Raw genomic sequence first — 1,106 nt, 5'->3', positions numbered from 1 at the left:
AGAAAACAAGAGACATTTAGCAGGTCACAGGAACCTAACCTGACCTGCTAGACTCAGCTCTACCCAGAGAAAAGTCACCCAGCCTGGGCCAAGCAAGCTCCACCAGCCCCAGGAGTGGATTTCTTCACTGGATAAACAGAACTAGAGGCTGCCCCTCCCTACAGCAGCCTTGAAAATCAATTGAAATTCAGTAAACTTAAACCCTGAGAAAGGCTCTAGGCTGTGAGTGCCTCACAAGCTAGTCCCTCAGGGAAAAGCTACTGTTTGCTGAAAGGCCTCAACTCTATCCAGAACCTAGCCTCATCACAGCATCTCCAAACTAGAGGAAACCTCCATCTCCCACTTTTGTGATACTCACAGCAGATCTCCCTCCCATTGAACCAGCATGGGAGGAGGATCACAAAACCCTAGGTAAAGCAGAGCATTTTTCTGCCTGCTCAAACTAACCGACTTAAGAAACCAACCATGCCACAGGAAAATCAAACACCACAAACAGACCAGACTCCAACTAGAGACTGGTTAATGACACAAGATACAGGATCTTCCCATCCCCCCCAAAAAATCAAAGAACTCTTTTTAGTATTTTATAAAAAAATTTTCCAAAGCTTTTTTAAAATTTTAATTTTTAACATTAAAAAAAATTTGTTTTCTTTTAAAATTTTTTCTTCCTCTTATAATTTTTATTTTCGGGGTATAAGTGTGTGTGCTTTTTTTTCTTGTTTTGGTTTTTTTTTTCTTTTTATAATTTTTTTGTTTAGCTCTACTGACCTTTTGATCCTTTTTTTTCTTTCCTTCTCATTCTTTTCACCTTTTCTTCTCTTTTGTTCTTCTTAACATGACTTAATTGCTATTCTGCTCATCCTCAGATATACCCATAGTCGATTATTAGACCTTATCACCCATTGTGTACATACTTAATCCAGAAATTCATTACTCAATTCAAAACATTTAGACTTAAATTCCTTAATACCAGTACTACTTCTTTATATGTATATAATATTTTAAGCATTTCTATTTTTACGTTTTTGACGTCTCCTTTCTATCCCTACCTTTATCTTATCCTATACAAATTCTTCTTTGAATATTATGTTTGTATTTTGCATAAT

Source organism: Dipodomys spectabilis, unplaced genomic scaffold (assembly GCF_019054845.1).
Source record: "Dipodomys spectabilis isolate Male_0828 unplaced genomic scaffold, ASM1905484v1 ptg000415l, whole genome shotgun sequence".
NCBI lineage: Eukaryota > Metazoa > Chordata > Mammalia > Rodentia > Heteromyidae > Dipodomys > Dipodomys spectabilis.
Note: the sequence above shows the minus strand (reverse complement) of the source record.